Source organism: Vombatus ursinus, unplaced genomic scaffold (genome assembly GCF_900497805.2).
Source record: "Vombatus ursinus unplaced genomic scaffold, bare-nosed wombat genome assembly UNPS02014793.1, whole genome shotgun sequence".
NCBI lineage: Eukaryota > Metazoa > Chordata > Mammalia > Diprotodontia > Vombatidae > Vombatus > Vombatus ursinus.
The window spans coordinates 8,166,598-8,175,997 of record NW_020954571.1 but is presented as its reverse complement, the minus strand read 5'-3'; positions in this window follow the sequence as shown (position 1 = coordinate 8,175,997).

The following is a 9,400-nucleotide window of genomic DNA, read 5'->3' as shown; positions in this document are numbered from 1 at the left end:
ATTTCCTTTTCACCAACCCTAGGAATTCTGGGTAGTGTAGTTTGTTTATTGGGGGGCAGGGGGGAGGAGGGTGGTGGGCTTCTCTCCCACCTCCCTTGCCCTCTGAAGGAGAGAAGTGTTTCTTTTCGGAGCTGTGGGTTTCTTACACCTTATATCCTCGGGTCCTGAGAATATCTTTAACAGGGAACGGGATGAGGGGTTGGGGGGAATGAGAGCACACGTGACAACATCTCTGGTTCGCCAGGTCTGTCCTGTTGGGCTGTGTGTTGGGATGGGAAAGGATGTCTCAAGGCAAACAGTGCACTATCCGCAGGACCAAGAAGAGGGCCTTCTTTAAGCTGGGAATAAAAATAGGATGGAGAGAACCTTTGGTTACTGAGACTGGTACAACAGTAGTATAGTGTCCCTGAAGGAAAAGTATGGCTGGGGACAGATTATGTCTTTGAAGGCACACTTTTCAACCTAAAAACCTACTGAGAGTGGAAGACTTTTTTTTTTTTAAGTCTCCAGCTCTAATCTAAGAGTCATGCCCACATTATGAATATTGGTGGCGGGTGAGTCTAACTCAGTTTCAGGAGCCTGGAGAAAAAAAGGATGTATGCAGCTAAGGCTAACTGTGGATTTCCCACAGTTTCATCTGAGTTTCGTCTCAGCAGCCCTGGTGACAGCACAATGAACCTCCGGCAAAGCCCAGGTGGTTTGTGATGTCACCATAATGAGGCGATGTAATTATAGCCTGGGGGCCATTTCCTGTGGCAGGAACCGCTCTGGTCTCTCCAGTCTGGTTACACGCATTGCAGTGAGTGGGGTAGGTCATCTCATAGTAAGGAACGAATCAAAAGGCAAATACGGTTTTGATGTTTTTGTAGGGGGAAAGGGGAGCTTGAGTAAGCATGTGTGACCTTGAGCTAGTCATTTCCCCTCTGTGAGCATATGAAGGGGCTGAATTTGGATTATCTTGAAGTTCCCTTCCATTCCTAACATTCTGTGTTCTCTGATTCTAGAAGTGAGGAGGAGTGGTTGCTGGAATCATTGTCTTCTCTACTCTCTCAGAACTAGGTTTATTTATACACTGACTTATCTCAAACCAGCCTCCTTTAAAACCACAGAGAAATGTTTTAAATATTGCTCCCCTACTCCCCCCACCAACCATCATTATCACCCCCAATGTTTATCAAAGCACATCTCCTGTGATCAACATCATTGGCAAACCTGAGGAATGGGATTCCCCTTTGCAATTCTATGAACACACATTGTGGCTAACTCATTCAAATGGGTTGCTTATCCTAACCATATTTTCCTGAGAGAAGACAATTAACCAAAAAACAAACAAAAACAAACAGAAAAGTGAAATGATACAAGATTTCAAAGTTAGCTTTAGAAATAGGGTACTAGCACTTTGCTTCCCATTGGGTAAAATCTCAAAATGATGTTGAAAAGGGGTGTCTATCCCTTTTAAATCCCTGTGGTAGAACCAGAAAGTTTGACTGCCTCAGTTTCTTTCTCACCAATTAGTCACCAATTTTTAGCACTAAGGCCCCAGTTACCCCTCCCACTCATAAGCATTTACTGTCCGTACCACTGATTGAGTCCTTGACCGTGCTCTGCCTTGTGATATCTCTTGTATTGTTACTGAATTCTTGTGTACTTTAACTTTTTAACTCAAGTTTCTGGAGGATAGGGATAGTGTCCCAGTTGTCTTTTTATCCTGTCAAGCATGCCTTGCACATAGTTACTCAGTGAATATTTGTGGAATGAATGAATGTATGCATGCTCCCTCATTATGCTGGGAATTTCACTAGAATATGATCTTCTTGGAATCATGTTAAAATTCTGAATGTATGCCTCCCAAATCACTAAATTGTGCATACCCTTTGACCTAGCAATAACACTCTGAGGCTTACCACCAAAGAGATCAAATAAAAAGGAAAAATACCAGTATGTTCAAAAATATTTACAGCACTGCTTTTTGTGGTGTCAAAGAACTGGAAACCAAGGGATTCCTTCCAATCTGGGAAAGGCTGAACAAATTATAGTATATTAGTGTAAGGGAATACTCTTCTACCACAAGAAATGACAACATGAATGGATTTAGAGAAACTTAGGACGACATTGATGCAGAATGAAGTGGGCAAAACCAGAAGAACAATTTATACAATAACAACATTGTAAAGACAAACAACTTTGATAAACTTAAGAACCTGACCAAAGGATTTCAGAGGACTGATACACTTTGCTACCTGTTTCTTGACAGATGACGGATTGAAATTGAAAAATGGGACATGTTTTTGAACATGGACAATTTAGGAATTTGTTTTGCTTGACAATGTATATTTGTTAGAAGGATTTTTCTTAATTGGGAAGTAAAAGGAGAGAAAATGAATGCATGTTAATTTTAAAATAAAGTGAAAGAAAAAGTGTGTGTGTGTGTGTGTGTGTGTCTGTGTGTCTGTGTGTGTGCGTGATTTAGCCTACTGGGCCAGAGCCAGAGCCTTCACCTAAAAATTTAGCATCTAATGTTTAATTAATAGATTTTCCTTTTGAGAGATGCAGCCTGACCCAGTGAATTGTCCTGGAATTGGAATCATAAAGATCTGAATAGGAATCTTACCTCTGAAATTCACTATCTATGTGACCATAGGCAAGTAAGCAAACAGCAAGGATTTATTAAGTACTTGCCTTGTGGCATGCACTGTAACAGACATTGGGAATAAAAAGGCAAAAGTGAAATGACCCTTGCCATTGATAAGCCCACAATCTATCCAGGTGAAACTCTGTGTGTGTGTGTGTGTGTGTGTGTGTGTGTGTGTGTGTGTGTCTTATGTTGGAGAAGGGTATATCAAAGACTATAGGCAAAATGCTTCCAGAGTCAGCTAGGTAGCACAGTGAACTCTGTTCACTGGACCTGGATTCAGGAGAGATCTGAATTCAAATCCAACCTTAGACAATAGCTATGTGAACCCCAGGTAAGTCAATTATCCTCTCTTTGCCTCAATTCAACTGTAAAATAAGGATAATAACAGCACCTACCTCCTAGGGTAGTGGTGGTGGCTGTCAATGTTTGGAAAGTGTTTAGCACAGTGCCTGGCACATAGCAAGCACTTAATAAATACTTGCTTCTTTCTATCCTGAACTTGTAAAAGGAGGGAATTGGACTTGAGTGACTCTAAGAATGGTTTCTTTCTGTCTCTGACATTCTGTAACAATTCCTGCCTCTTGGCTCTGGGTCCAGATCCCCTTGATTTTTCTAATATGGTTCTTAGGAACTTTACAAATGGCCCACCATCCGCACACCCAGGATAAGTCCTAGATTCCACCAGGTAAGTGACAAAGTAGATTTGTTTTTCAAAGCTGCTTTTACCAAACAGAGTGGAAAAGGCTTCTTAGAAAGCCCACCAGAAATCTCCTAATGCCAGAATCCTAGGCAGTTTCCAGGGATGCAGGTCGCTCCTATTTCTTTTCTCTGGCCAGAAAGGTGCAGAAAGTCTAGAACCCCACATCACCGGGCAAATGCCCAATTAGCCTTTGTGTGTGTGTGTTGGGGAGGGGGGAGATTTCTACCAGTTCCTGAGCATGCTCAGTGTGGGCCCTCCCAGTCTTCCCCCATCCTTCAGCACACAGCGTTCTCTGTAGTTCCGTGGGCGTTGGGCATGCAGCACGCGTTGTCTTGAGCATATGCGTAAACCACAGTTGCAATTTCATGCTAAGTGTGAATTACCCGCTGCTTTGAGAGTAAGAGGAAGGAGGACATCTGTGTGAACTTCTCTCAGTGACATGCTAAACCCACAGCAATATCTGAACAGCTTCAGAGTCCCGTCTCTGGTGTCCACCCTTCCCAGACATTCCACACAAGCAGAATCACACTCCCACACCACAGTCTTCAGTCTCTCAGGATCCAAAAACTAAGACCCTTTCAGACTCCTCCAAGAGCTTTCTAATAAAATAGTCACCAGCCTACAGGAAAGAATGTAGAAAGAACCATGAGTCACATGGGGCAGACAAGCACTGAAGAGACCGCACCAGAGACTTGGGTGAATGACTTCAAGCTGAAAGCTACTTCCTATGATGCACATCACATCTTACTGTGGGGAAGGAGAAGATGTATTCTACACTTACCAACTTAAAGATACTCTAGACCCAGAGAACTTGAGACCAGCTCAAAGTCACAGGACAAGCCAGAACATGGTAGAACAAGCCTGGAACCCACATGTTCAGGTCCCCAAGCCCATGTGTTTTTTTTTTTGTAGTACCCATTCTTTCATCTATATTCAAGGAGGAGTAAAATTTAAAAATCCATCCCTTTGTACCAACCTCTGCATGCTTCCCTAACCTACTCCTTAAACAGCTGTTGAGGTCTATTACCAGAACCATGTTCAAAGTCTTTCAGCTTAAAGGTGTATTTTCTTCCCCCCACCAAGAAAAAAAAAAGCAATCAAGAAAACATTAGCAAATATCATGGCTTCTTTCCTGTTATGAGACTAGTCCATAAAAGCAGAGGGTATTCTTAATGAAAATATGAGAAAGGGACCAGCAAACATGATTTTCTACAGCAAACCACATCTTCACAGTCCCAAAATTGACTTAGAGGTACAAAAAACATAATAATTTCATTCTGTTGATTGACTGTTGGTTTAAAAAATTGGCTTATTTTTTGAAAAATGTCATCTTAAAGACTGTAATAATATTGGACATTTTTATAGCACTAATAAGCTTTGCCAAAGTGCTTTATGTATATTAGTTCTTTCAAGCCTTAGAACAACCCCATGGAGATAGGTATTGCTATGCTATTTTACAGATGAGGAAACTGAGGCTTAGAAAGTTTAAGTAACTTGCCTAACTAATCACATAAGTGAATGTCAGAGGTAGAATTTAAACCCAGGTCTTCCTGATTCCAAGCCCATTAACATTCGGTGACCTAGTAAGTATAGCTTTCAAACAAGACATCAAACAGAGAGGTATCCACATGTTTAACAAAGATATCCATGACCACAGAGGATGTTCTGTGCTTAACTGCAAATAGAAGAAGGATTCTCTATTGATGGAGAGGTTCTACAGTGCTGCTGTTTGAAGATGACTTTGGGCTAAGTGCATCGAATCCTGGAACAGGAGAGGCCTCTTAAATAAGATCTATGGTCATTCAAAAGAGATCAACTTAGCCATCCACACAGAGAAGGTAAAGTGGATGAAGAATACATGTTGCACAGATTATAAAGCAGCCTGCTCAGTTCATCAATACATATATAATAATAGTTTATTGTTCAGTTGTTCAGTCATGTCTGACTCTTCGTGACCCTTCGTGGACCATAGCACACCAGGCCCTTCTACCCTCTGCTATCTCTCAAAGTCTGTCCAAGTTTATATATCCATCTCATCCTCTGCTTCTGCCTTCCTCTTTTCCTTTTGCCTAGAATCTTTCCCAACATAAAGATCTTTTCCAGTGAGTCCCATTTTCTTATTATGTGGCCAAAGTATTTAAGTTTCAGCTTAAATATTATATATTATCATATATAATACTATAATTATATAATATAATATTAAATATAATACATAAACTTAATAATAATAGCTATCATTTATATAATGCTTACTATATGCCAGGCACTATTCAAAGCACTTTACAATTATTATCTCATTTGACTCTCACAACAACCCTGGGAAGTAGGTGCCATTATTATCCCCATTTTACAGATGAGGCAAACAGGATTAAGTGACTTGCCCAAGGTCACACAGCCAGTAAATGTCTGAGGCCAGATATAAATTCAGATCTTCCTGACTCCAGGAGTGGTAATCTTATCTACTGAGCCAACTAGCTGCCCTATAACCTGAACAATCACTGAAGGTGGGCAATGAGCTAGGTCCAGAATTGAATAGCAAAAAGAAAGTGAGTTGGATCAGATTTGAGAAACTATGTGGTGATTTCAGCAACCCTAGGCTTTTCATTGTAGTGAAAGGCCATCTTCTGAACCCCAAGAATCTCCCAGTGATGCTGCAAGACTACACATCATGGAACACCATGATCTCAGAAGAATCACAATTGCAGGTGACCCAAAGAGCAGGTGAATAGCAGGTGTAAGCAGCCTGCTGCATACTAACAAGTCACGTGCACACAGGTATCTTCATGAAAGACCCTTAAAGGAAGGACCAGAAAGGAGGTGGTTCATTCACCTAGCATGAGTAAGGGATAATAACAGAGAAGCATGGGAAGTCTTCTACAAACTGATGTGAAGTCAAATAAGCAGAAACAGGAAAACAATCTACATAATGACTACAACAATGTAAAAAGAAAGAAAGAGAGAGAAAGAAAGAAAGGAAAAAGGAAGGAAGGAAGGAAGAAAGAAAGAAAGAAAGAAAGAAGAAAGGAAGAAAGGAAGGAAAAAAGGAAGAAAGGAAGAAAGGAAAGAAGGAAGGAAAGAAGGAAGGAAGGAAGGAAGGAAGAAAGAAAGAAAGGAAAAAACCAAAGTGATGTAATTATAATGTTCAAACTTGACCCCCAGGAAGCGAGGAGAAAATCCATCTTTCTTCTTTATTTACAGGAGTGAGGACTATAGGTGTGGAACATCGGATATGCTGTCAGACTTGGTTGATGTGCTGGTTAACTTTGCCGAGCTATTTATTTTTCTCTACTTAATTCTTTGTTACAATGAGTGACTGTGAAGGAGAGGCAGAGATATATCTAGATTTGAAAATAAAGGCAAATTTAAAACAAAAGATAGCAATCAACACCTTTTTTATTTTAAGAGTAAGTATAACAAGATGGATAGTCCAAGTGTTGTACTGGGGATTCCTTAAATGTTAAAAGAACCAAAGAAAGTTCTTTAGTTCATTGGGTGGATCTTCTGTGAGGATTGATGAAAAGATGTGAACAAAAGTTCCACAAAAGAGTTGAGGTTTTATATGAAGGCCTCTTTTTCTGTTCTTTGTATAGGGAAACATTTATGTTTGTTTATACTTTTCAACTACATAATAACAAAAAAGGAATTTTACTTTTTAACACTATACAGAATGAGGAGAAATAAGGTTAGCTTGTGATTTAATGTGCAGAGGTGGTTAAGGGTACCTATTCTTATGAAATAAATCCTTTGAAGTAAAGAGGTACTCTCCCTCTCCGAAGCCCCAGTCTCTGTAGAGCCTTTTGAGATACCTTAAAGGTCCTAGCAAAACCTTTCTTGGACATATGAGGCAAGGCTTTAGGGCTAGGATAGTCATTGAGACTTTTTGGTTTCATGAAATTGCTTTCAGGTATCTAAGGAGATTACTTCAACTTGATGCTAAATCAGTCCTACTGACTAATCTGGAGAGAAGCCCTAGTTCTAGATGGAGGAATATGCAGGAACTATGCATCTTCTATAACCCACTAAGTCCTTCCCCAAAGAGAGAATGCCCACTTCAACAGACAGGGTTATTATAAGCCATGCATTTTTTTTGTTAAAGGACAGAAAAAGGAGGCAATTAATTTTTTTTCCAGATGAAAAATTAAAAGCTGAAATGCTGTTGCCCTAGGAGACAGAGTTCTGTTTACAGCCCTGTTGCCCTCCCCAGTTACTGACCAGAGGGGAAGCCAATAGAAAATTATAGACTGTCCTCACATCTCTGGCTAATAGAGGAGTTGTTGTAGGGGATGGGGAGGAAAGAGTTGACTTTACAGGAGGATCCTGAGTATGGTGAGGAAAGGTAGAGTGAGGGGAAGAGGGAAGAGTTGAGGGTGGTAGTGTAAATGTGATTCACATGTGTGGGACTGTCTCTGAATACTCATCATACTTTACCTCTACCAGAAGGAGGGAGAAAAGGAGAGAGGGGGAGGGAGGAGGAAGGGAGAAAGAGAGACAGAGACAGAGAGAAGGGAGGGAGAGGGGAGAGAGACACAAAGACAAAGAGAGAGACAGACACAGAAAAAGGGGGAGGGGAGGAGGAAGGCAGAGAAGAGAGAGAAAGAGGGAGGAAAGAAGAGAGGGAGGGAAGGGCAAAGGGGAGAGACAGATGGAGAAAGAGAGAAATAGAGAGAATGGCAGAGAGAGAGAGAGAGAGAGAGAGAGAGAGAGAGAAATAGCATGGCATAGAGGATAGAAGAATTAACCTCAAATCAGAAAGACCTGAATTCAGGTCCTACTTCTGACATAAACTGACTGTGTGATCCTAGGCAAGTCACTTAATTTCTCAGTGCACCAGACAGCTCTCTAAGACTAGAAATTGCAGAGAAGGTGTCAACCTGCATTGATAGGGAGAATTTCTTTACTGAGAAATCTCTACACTAATGAAATCATAGGCCCAATCTCCATTCCTGTGTTTGTGAGTGCAGGATGGAGATGATTTTGGGTATATGTGGAAGGCTCAGGGTTGTTCTTACTGAGAGCAGCCTGTGCTATTCTTTCCCTAAGCTTCATAAGAGGAGAGGGTGAAAGGAAAAATCATTTTTATAGTACCTACTATGTGTCAGGCACTGTGCCAAGCACTTTTGCAAGTAATATCTCATTTGATCCTCACAATGACCCTGTGAGATAGGTGCTGTTATTATCTCCATTAAATAGCTGAGGAAACAGGCAAACAGAGGTTAAGCAACTTGTCCAGGTCACACAGCTAGTAAATGACTGAAGGCAGATTTTAATTTAGGCCTTCTTACTCCAAGTCCAACACTCTGCTGCTCTACCAGCCACCTCTGAGGTCATAGAGCTTTAGAACTGGAATGAATTTAAAAGTCATCTCATTTAATCCCCTCATTTTACAGAAAAGGAAACTGAGGCCTTATTTCACAATAATGTCTTATATTACTAAGACTACTTATACTTTTGTAAAGTATTTTTCACATATATAATCTCTTTTGAGCTACATAACAGCCATGTGAAGTTGTTAGAACAGATAGTTTTGAATTCATTTCATATATGGGGAAACTGAGGCACAAATACACAAGGTCAATGCAGCAAGTCAGAGGTGGAGCTAAATCTCTTGAACTTGATTTCTGGACTCTTGTCACTGTAGGGTGATAATTCGTGTATCACCACAACGCCCCCCCCCCCCCCACACACACTCTCTCTACACCTTCTTCCTCATCTCAAATTCAAATCAGCAGCAGGAAACAGCTATCTCCACAATGGAAAGAGGGTTTCATACAAATGTCTTGCTGCTTCCTGGCAGTCCTACTGATGACTGGGCCGTGATCTTGGTGCAGGCAAGAAGGAGGAAGGCTGCTGGTGTTTCCAGAGTTTTTTGGAGCTGTGCCAAGAAATGGACAGGTTCTGCAGTCTTGGTAACATTCTGGTAGGAATCATGATCTCCCTCTCCACCCACATCAGGAAAAGGAAATAGAAGGAAGCTGGCCATCCCTTATGGGAGAGGGAGAGAGACAGAGACAGAGACAGAGAGAAGAGAAGAGAAGAGAAGAGAAGAGAAGAGAAGAGAAGAGAAG